Source organism: Chelonia mydas, chromosome 7 (assembly GCF_015237465.2).
Source record: "Chelonia mydas isolate rCheMyd1 chromosome 7, rCheMyd1.pri.v2, whole genome shotgun sequence".
NCBI lineage: Eukaryota > Metazoa > Chordata > Testudines > Cheloniidae > Chelonia > Chelonia mydas.
Genome location: NC_057853.1, coordinates 36666408 through 36675630, shown reverse-complemented (window position 1 = coordinate 36675630; position 9223 = coordinate 36666408). Strand labels below are relative to the sequence as shown.

The 9223-nt window shown below is 43.5% G+C and overlaps 1 long non-coding RNA gene across 1 annotated transcript; it reads left to right on the top strand.

Moving 5' to 3' along the window:
• The first annotated feature begins 3221 nt into the window (after positions 1-3221).
• LOC122466633 lies at positions 3222-8990 on the top strand. Its single transcript, XR_006292295.1, has 2 exons — positions 3222-3398; positions 7581-8990. It is a non-coding gene; the product is annotated as an uncharacterized LOC122466633 (long non-coding RNA).
• The last annotated feature ends 233 nt before the right edge of the window (positions 8991-9223 follow it).

Here is a 9223-nt window from a genome sequence, read left to right as displayed (position 1 = left end):
TAAATGTGAAATAATCACAAAGGACGAGTCTAAGTAACAGTGCCTTTTATCCCAACCTGAGAACCTAATTCCTTGATAATGCCTGCCCATCTCCTCACCTCAGAGTTTGATACTGCAAAGTGCTCTAAGTGGGGACTCCTTCAGTCTACCTGAAAACCGAAGTGGATCAAGAATGTGGCAGCATGTTTAATGCGTGGATTCTCACCTAGCAGAATGTTACTAGTGCTCCATGATCTGTTTTGGCTGCTGCTTACTGGTTTGAGGAGAAGTTCAACATAAGCAGGCCCCTTTTATGTTCCACTGCAACAAACCGTAAATTCCACAGCATGAATTCTATTGCCATGAAATACTCTCTATTCCCATCCTTCTTCTCCACTAAAAACCCACACAGCTATCACTCATAGTTGAAAATAAGGTAATTAATGTAAGATTCATTGGTTACTTTCAGCAGTGATCAGTTTCAATGAGGGATTTCTTGTTGTGCTCGCCAAGCAGCCTGGCTCCTATTCCCTGGTGCCCAGCTCCCAGGATGTTGCCCAGGGAGCCCAGTCCCGTGCCTCCTTCCTCAGGGCAGAGGGAGCTTTGTAGTCAGCTTCAGCAGCTCATTTCCCTTGGCCTCTTCTGCTGCACTGTTCATCCAGCAGTTGAGCTTGCCATCCTACATTTCTGACTTCATTGGCTCCAACCGGAGCAAAAGGGTTTGGTCACAAGCTGGGCTCTAACTGTGGGTCCTTGACCAGCTGTAACACTGTAAGGAGCAGGCCCTGTACTCAGTTAATGCACCAGTGGGAAGAGCTGGGGAGCAAGAAGCCACTGCAGGTAAGTCGTAGCAGGGAGACCAAGGAAAGTGGGTGTGTACCTAACTGCAGAAAAATGGCAAACTTTCTGGAAAAGATGCTGATTTGAGAAGACGGTTGGGAAAAGGCCAGATTCCATTACCACTGCTCAGCAGAGTCCATGAAAGGGTAGTTCAGCCTTCTGAGCTATAGTTTCATGCTCTTTGCAGAGTCTGCATCTTCATACTCTCGTCATATCTTCAAGGTTATCTCTACAACCAGAGTGGCTAGAAACATGCTTAAAAATGAAAGCTGAGATTCTGGAGCATAGTTCTGTGGCAATGGGTAAATTCCACCATCCATGTAATCTACAAGGTCCTAAATGGTTTAGGGCCTTCCAGCCTGAAGCTGCCTTCCCCTCGTGTATTATCACCACAGCTGCAGTCAGCAAAGATGTTGCAGAGCCCTCTGTCCAGAAGAGGAATTCTACCAGAAACCCCTCCAGGAGGAGACCCCCTGTATTAGAACATATACATAGCTCAGAATGGTTGACTTTCAGGACACTGTGCTAGCCTTGTTTACCCAAGCTTGTGAAGAAAGAAAGGCATGATGTCTCCATGTGTGCTAGTGTTCGGGTTTCCATTGCCAGTTGGTCAGTTATGGGTTTGCGGGGGATGGTGTCACCTTTTTTTGTGATTTTATTTTTAATTATGTAAAAGCATCCCCAGCTTGATCAGTCCCCTTTGGGAGAACTTCTGCCTGTTTTGAGGATCAGTTGGGTGGGAAGCTTTGTAGACACAAGTGTTTCTGTTCATCCACATATTCTGATCATTAGCTGAAGAAAACCACACTGTGATAAAGAGAAGCTATGCACTTCTATGTACCTTTCCATCCAAAGATCATTATGAAGAATAAGTGGCTAACAAAATGGCAACTTTAAAATAAAAAACGTATCAGTTAGGAAACTATCTTTTCAACAAGGGCAGAATTCAGTGTGTGGGATGCTTGAATACATGAGAAATTGGAGAGCTGAGGCCTGGAATACACTTAACACTTAGACTATGGCTACACTACGCACCTTTTAGCGACACAGCTTTGCTGCTACAGCCGTGCTGCTAAAAGGCGCGCAGTGTAGCCAGTTTGTCGACAGGAGAGAGCTCTCCTGCTGACAAAATACTTCCACTCCCAACAGTAGCGTGGCGGTAGCTTTGTTGGCAGGAGAGCGCTCCTGCCGACAAAGTGCTGTTCACACCAGTGCTTTACGTTGACAAAACTTTTGTCTTTCGGGGCGTGGGTTTTTTAACACCTCTGAACAACAACAGTTTTATTGTTCAGTTGCCAGTGTAGACAAAGCCTATGATTGACATATCTGCAGTGCTCAGGGACGTGAAAAATCCCGCTGAGCACCATAGCTATACCAACCTATCCCCTGGCGTAAATGCAGCTAGGTCAATAGAAGAATTAGACACCTAGTTGACCTAGCTACCATTGCCTGGGGAAGTGGAGTTTCTCCAATGATGGTACTCTGCATCTACACTGTGGGGTTACATCACCATAGCTATGCTGCTTATAACACCCATAGTGTGGATATGGCCTAAGGCAAGCTATTTTAATTTTGTCTAGTGGTATGGGCTGGTTTAAACCTCACTGAAACCAGGGGTATAACCATCACCCTTCATTTGGGATAAATGTAAGAAATAGCTGAAACAATAGCAGCTTCCACTCAAACCAAAGGTATATGTGAGTGGAGGTGTTTTGCTGGGCATTGTTTGGTGGAGGGGTATAGATGTGACAGAGAATGAGGAGAAAGACCCCAGCAAGGAGGCAGCAAGGAAGCACCAGACACAGCTTGGGCTGAGTGCTGTCAAGAAAGGGGGCTAGACTGGGAAGCAAAGAAACAGTCTCTTGCTGTTTGATTCCTGCTGTGTTCAGAGAAAGAGGACGTTGTGCATTCTTTGTAAATAGGATTGTAACAGTAATGCCTGGCTCCATTAAAAATTTCTTCGCTTAACTCATTAGCTCTCAGGACCTTGACTTTTGTCTCACTGCTTGGGTCGAGAAGGGGTAATGCTACCTTAATACCTTGCACAGAAGGCTTCTGTGTGAAGCTTTTGGACTGTGCATTCCCCTCCCAGTGTCCTACTCTGCACAATCAGCTGAAACTCCTGGGACATAGCACGCTGGCAGCTTCATCCGAAAGAACAGTGTTCCATGCCTTTCATAGGTCCAAAGCTAATGAAACAATGACAGGTACTTCTAGCAACTTTAAAAAACGTAGGTAATATGCTGTGTGCGCCTTGTATTATGGGCAGAGCTAGCAGTGCTCCTGTTGCAGGGTGATGGGCCCCTTTAAGAGGGAGCAGGATCTAGTGCACCTGGACTATAATTAGCTGCTGCCTTATAGGACTTAAGGGAAGACAGCTATGCCTTATCAAGGGGCAGACAGCTGCAGGTTGTTGGGCAGATGTCTGTAAGCACTGTAAGTAATGAGAAGGCTCCTGCAGTGCCTTGAGTCAGCAAGGAGAAGATGATGCTCTCTAGTTAAAAGATGCTAGGAGAGGAGGAAGCTGGACCTCCAGGGAGGAGTGGCTGTGCCCAGCTTGGGACTTGGGTGAAGACTTTGTAAGTTTGTTTTCTTTTGAAAGACTTTGTGCAGGATTTAATGAATTGGACCTTTAAAACAATCAATATACTCCCATTAAACCAAAGATTAAATGCCCAGTGGAATGGAACTACTTTGCTTGGGAAAACAAAAATAATACCCAAAAAAGGATTGCCAAATGCATTTGCTAATGACTAGTCTCAGAGTATGAAATAACAGGCAACTTCAAATGTATTTGCCAAGTTTAGCTGATACTTTAATTTGTAGAATGGCTTTTTCTTCCAACTTCTTCCAACTGATATTGAATAGACCTGGGTGGGAACTGGATTTTCTTTTTTAAGGAAAATTCTGTGGTGGTTCCCAAACACCCCCCCCCCATGCATTCTAAAACAAAAAAAGTCAAAATTTTTTGCAAATTTTGGAAAAAAATTGTTTTGTATTGATTTTCATTAAATCAAAACATTTGTTATGATTTTGATTTTTTAAGTTAAAACATATATGAATGAGTAGGTTGAAGAGTTAAAAAAACTCTCAACTTCCCATTCTAAAATGGGACACTTCACTGTTACTAAAATGCCTTGTTTCATTTTTCAAAACAAAACTTAATAAAAATCAACATTTTAAAGCATTTTGATTTCAACAAAAACCATTCAAATAAAAAAATTCCAACCAAGCTCTAATATTCAATGAGTTCAGTGCTTCCATGGAAGTTTCTGGGGCAGGCCTAGAAAAACAAGCCAATGCCTCCTGAGAATGGTAAGATCAGCTGATTTTAAGAGATGTCACCAGGAGTTGTACTGAAGGAGGGTGGGTGTTAGATCACAGCAGTGAGACTGGGACAGGGTCCAGAGGGCCTCCTTGACTGCAAGATTTTACTCAAGTGTACAGGCTGGAGAAATCAAGTATCCAGTTGACCACTCTGAAGGGAGCCTTTTTGAAAGTCACCTTGAGAAGACTCTTGTTAGAGCTCTGGCCTATTGCTAGAGAGCTGAGTTTTAATGGAAGCTGTCCCCCTGCCTCCACTGGCTTCTCCTCAAGTAGAGACTTTGATGGGGCCCAGGGACCCCAATCAGGGATTGTGCTCCAATCATGCGTGAGGCACTGTACACACACACCACAAGACTGTCCCTGTACCAAAGGGCTTTACAGATGTTTTATTATAAGCCTGTGCGCACTAAGAATAAAGCGGTGCAGAAAGACTCCTTGGTCACTGAAGATTAGTTTTCTTTGGGGGGATGTTCTTTTTTGAGTTGCTGACCAGATTTACCACCTTACAACTCATGAACTTCTGTAACTTACATTTCCAAATACAGTGGATCATGCAAACAAAAGCTTTAAAAAGCTATCCAGAATAAATTCTGTGCACTGAGTGATGGCAAACTGCCTGACTGCTCTTCAGATGAATCACTGGGAGGGGTAAGCTTCAAGAATTCAGCGTTAAGGATCAGATTAGCAAACTTTTGGATGCTTATTTGAAGCTTCTTTGAACTATGCACCCACTGGCAAATGCAGAAATAAACTTGTCTCACAGGAACATGCTTTCATGAGATCTTGTTTTAATGCTAATAAGATGTACCACACTGTAAAGACATTGTTCTTTACAAATAGTACATTCCCTACCCTAGAGAGCTTACAATCAGATTTCCAACACTATTGCTTCTAGTCTCAGATGGAACAGCCCTTGTGGTTTGGATCATCTAGTCCTGGCTAGTAATGAGAATTAAGAACACATCTCTGAAAATTTCAATCTCTGGGTAGCTTGTTTCTGGAAGTAAGTGATGAAGTTTATACAGGATATGCATGGGAGGGTATTTTATGCAATTCAGTTAATCCATCGCTACTTAACAGATCTCGTACTTGAACAAGTCATTTAAGTGTGTGTTAATTGGACAGAACATTCTGACTTACCTGTACAAAAACTAGTTCTGTTAACTTTCAAAATCATTTCAGTACTGGAAGCTTATTCCCTTATCAGGGTATTAGTAGTGATGGGTGAATGGACTAGCATAAAACCAAACGCTTCCATGCCCACCCTGCCTGAACATACCGAAGTGTCTTTTTGTGGGTGAGGCATTGGACTGAGCCTCACAAGATCTGGGTCAAATTCCCTTATAGCAACTATGAGACATAGCTTCCCCATGTTAGCCGAACCGCCTAGAGAAATGTGTAAGCAGGGCAAGGCTAGGATTAAGCTTGAGACCTTCCCAGCAAGCATACCACATGTACATGCGTGTGCCAATGCATACACACATTTGCCCTATTTAATGCAGCTTGCTCAAGGAGCCAATTGTGAAGGGTGGGACTCCTAAATAAGCAGCCATTGGAAAGGAGTCCCAGTCTGGCAGACATCCTCTTCACCTTTGGTAACGTGACCCTTAATCCTGAGCGAGGCAAAGTGCATGGCGGTAATATCTTAATCTTACAACTCCTGGAAGAGCAGCAGTCTGTTTCTGATTCCAGTATGAGGGGTAGGAACAGATTCTCCATACTAGGCAAGCTAAGCTGTAACACTCTCGCATTATGGCATTGATTGACAACAGCAACCTCGGCGGGAAGTTAGAGGCTGAAAACTTGGGACAAGAATCTTAAGCGCTATGGAGAATCCTGAAGCAGTGCTGACACTATGTAAAGCTTTTTCCAGCCACTCCTGCCTGACCACATGAACACACATACAGGTGCTCCAGATACTACAGTGATCAATGCAGTAAAAGAACCTATATAGAAGAGAATAGACACAGCAAAGATCTTGTTAATGAGGAACACAACATCACTGATACAAAGATGCAGAATAGTCAGAAATAAGGGGCTTCTGTTTAGTTTTTGGGGTTTAGCAACTGGGTGTTCCCCACTGAATGCAGGTTTAAGAAACCCCAGTTGTGAGTATACTCGATATGGGGATATATGTGAGAGTCTTATGAAAATCTGGCATTGTCCTTCACAACAGGGCAGTTGCTGTGTTGTCACCCAGATACTGATCTGAAGCATCACACACAGAAACTCTAACAAGATAATAGGCCTGTTTCTCCTCTGCCTTATGCTTGTATTACAGACAAACTATGTTAAAAGAACATTAAGGTTCAAGTACTCAAAAGTTAGGAACAGTTGCTCATGCAACCTTAATTTGTCCATCATGTGCAAATGCATGATGATACAGTTTTGAACGTCCCATACTATTTTTTCCACTCTGCCTTATTCAGCACACAGAATAGACAGTGCTCACTGAATAAACAGCTATTCAATGTTTTGTTTTATCCTCATTGTTCAGTGGGTGGGCCCCTGCCTTATTTACTGCATGCTAATTAAACCATGTTGTAAGGATAGTATTTTTCTCATGGCTGTCCTATGACACTCATCACTATAGTATCTGAGTGGTTCACAAACACGAATTTATATTACACCACCTCTGGGAGATGAAGGGGTCTTGTTATCGCCATTTAAAATGGCGATAAACAGGCTCTGAAAGAGTAGTGTCAAAAGTATCCATTATTTGTATTATCATAGCACCTTGAAGTTCCAGTCATGGACCAGAACCCCATTGGGCTGGGTGCTATACAAACACAGAACAAAAAGACAGTCCCTGTTACAAAGAGCTTACAATCTAGGTATGAAACAACCGAAGGGAAGGGAAAGTGGGGGAGGCAGGGCAGGATAGGAGACGGTAGGAGGGACAGCTGTGAAGTGAAGCTGAGGTTAACATAAGATTTTCCACTGACCTACTTATGCATCTGTCTATACTCAAATTTGTCTCCTGCTGATGTAAGCGCCATTATGGCAACACACCTCCCCAAATGACCTTAAGTCATGGTTGATGTACTTGCACTATGTCACCAACAGCCCTCCAGCAGCTATCCCACAATGCCCAACAGACAAGCAGGGATGAGCCCAATGCAGGAGAAGCAACATGTGTGCATGCATTTTCCCTAACAGTGTTTAAATGTAAAGATGGCGCCCATCCTGTCCCCAAGTTACCAAGACACAGGTATCAACTCTTCCTTTTTTTTTTTTTTAACTCCTATGAGAAGAGGTAGTGGTACAACAAACAGAAATAGTTATCTGTTTTTCATTCCCTTGGAGGATTGGGGTGTGGGGGCCTGTCCCTTGAATCCTCCTAAGAGATCGGTATGAAATTTTCATGGACATACTCTGCAAACCTCTCCAGAGGGTTTCTAGGATTGACTGCCTTATTTCTTCCTCTGCTGTAGGACACTTTCCCACACCACTTCCCAGTGAGTTCAGCTGGCACCATTGCAGTGAAGAGGCTAGTGGTGTATGGGCCAGGGCAGCTTCCGGACACCAGATGCAACTGTGCTCTTTGTGCCTTTGTTACCGTCAGAAGTGAGAGATCCACTAAAATCACCACTGTCTATGGAAAATAGTGCCAATTTTCAGTGCCATGGCTCTCTATTTGTACCCATGGAACTAGGGATCAAAACATTGTTTCATGCAACTGAAAATGTTAATTCCTTCTCCTTCCCTGTCCCCAACCTCCAACTAGGCCATGCTCACCGTGACTGAGACTGGAGCTGTGCCAAGGCACTCCATAGCTGAAGTGTCAATAACCATGTCTTGTTTAAAACATTTGGGGAGCAAGGGAAGGGAGTTCTGGAACTTAACATTTGCTTTCTGATGGGACTAAAATATGATACCTCTGTGTGCGTTATCTGTAGCCGCTGCCACTGCCGTCTTGAGCGGTTCTATCCCCTGCCACACCTGTAGAACAGCTGACCAGGAGGAGAAGTTCAGTCAGATACTGCAAGTCAGTGCTGCACCAGACTGTCAACAGACTCCCTGGATGGTAAATATTACAGGCGGTATCTAGAGGGAAAGGTGCATGAGTTACAGAAGGAGATGCACCAGGGTATAATGGGGCTTCTCCAATAGCAAACATAAATGCTACAAACTCCTGTTGACCTACAGGTTCAACAGTCATGGGCTTGCCTCTCACTACAGCTAATGGAGAACTACACTTCAGCACCTCCTTACACACCCGCAACATTCCATGTGTCGTCAGGGTCTCATCCCTACCCCTTCCAGTCCTTCCTATCCCCAGCTGTGGACAACCACAGCTTCACAAACTAACTATGCCTCTCGCGGGTCAGTGTCTATGTGTAGCAAAAATGGACTATATTAGTGCACTGAAATGCTGCTTTTCTAAATTTAAAGTTCCATTTGGTTAACTTATGTCTGAAATTTGCATTGCCCTTTTTTATTTGCACATTTTTTCACCCCTTTTGTCAGTCAATAAACTTTTCTTTAAAAATAAATAAATGTTAATTTGTTCATACCTACTGCAGTACTCAAAGCAGCCAGTAGTTGTATGTGTACATCAACACAGACAGGACTTGTAGGGTCAAGAAAACAACCAGGCATATGTGTAAATGTACTGCAAGCACCACATAATTCATAGTTTCAGTAAAAGAAAATGTAATAGTTTATAAATGTACAGCAAAACACAATCGCTGATAGGTTCATTGTAAGACACTATATTATATGTACACTAAAGCACTACACAATTCCTAACTGCCCAAAAACTTTCAGGGCCAGGGTGCAGTCAAGCATAGCATGTTAATATGGCTGACCATTAAAGTGCTCTTTCAAAGCATCCCACAACCGCATCGCTCCATGTTTCATTCTTGTAATTGCCCTTGTGTCTGGCTGTTCAAACTCACTGGACCTCCGCTCTACCTCTACCCTCCATGCCAGCGGCAGCATTTCTCCCTTTGCCTCACATATATTATGCAGCATGCAACAGGCAGCTATAGCCATTGGCATTGCACAAGATGGGAGCGTGTGGCACAGTGGGATAACCTACCTATGGTGCACTGCACTTTGATGCAAGCACTCC